The sequence below is a fragment of the Thamnophis elegans genome, chromosome 3 (genome assembly GCF_009769535.1).
Source record: "Thamnophis elegans isolate rThaEle1 chromosome 3, rThaEle1.pri, whole genome shotgun sequence".
NCBI lineage: Eukaryota > Metazoa > Chordata > Lepidosauria > Squamata > Colubridae > Thamnophis > Thamnophis elegans.
Window position 1 is genome coordinate 16,313,163 of NC_045543.1, and position 475 is coordinate 16,313,637.

Below are 475 nucleotides of genomic sequence, written 5' to 3' on the forward strand. Positions count from 1 at the left end.
CAAACCTCCACCTGCCTCAAAGCATTCTGTGCGCAGGGCGCGGGACCTCCGGGCTTTTCCCACCGTGCGTCTTTCCCGCCTAAGAGGCGCGCGGAGATTTTCAAGGAAACGAGGCGAGCGCAGGGCGCTTGCGAGGGATTCTCTCACCTCGCCGAGAGCGCGGCGAGGAACCCCCTTCTCTGGGTTCCCACGAGACGGACCGCGTGTTTTTAACCACGGGCAAACTTCGGGGGGCGCCATCGCGCGCTCTCCACAACGCGCTAGTCCTGCCTCGCCTCACAAACTAACCCCGCAATTCTGAGCAGGGTAGGACGAGAGGGGGGGGCGGCCTTTTCCCGCAGAAGGGCGCGGTGAGAGGCGGCGGGACGTGCTTCTTTCCCGACCCGGCGGCTGCGCCAGCGCTTTCCAGTGGGGCGGGTCAGCCAGCCAGCCAGCCCGCTTCCCGTCTCTCTCTCTCTCTCTCTTTGCGCCACGC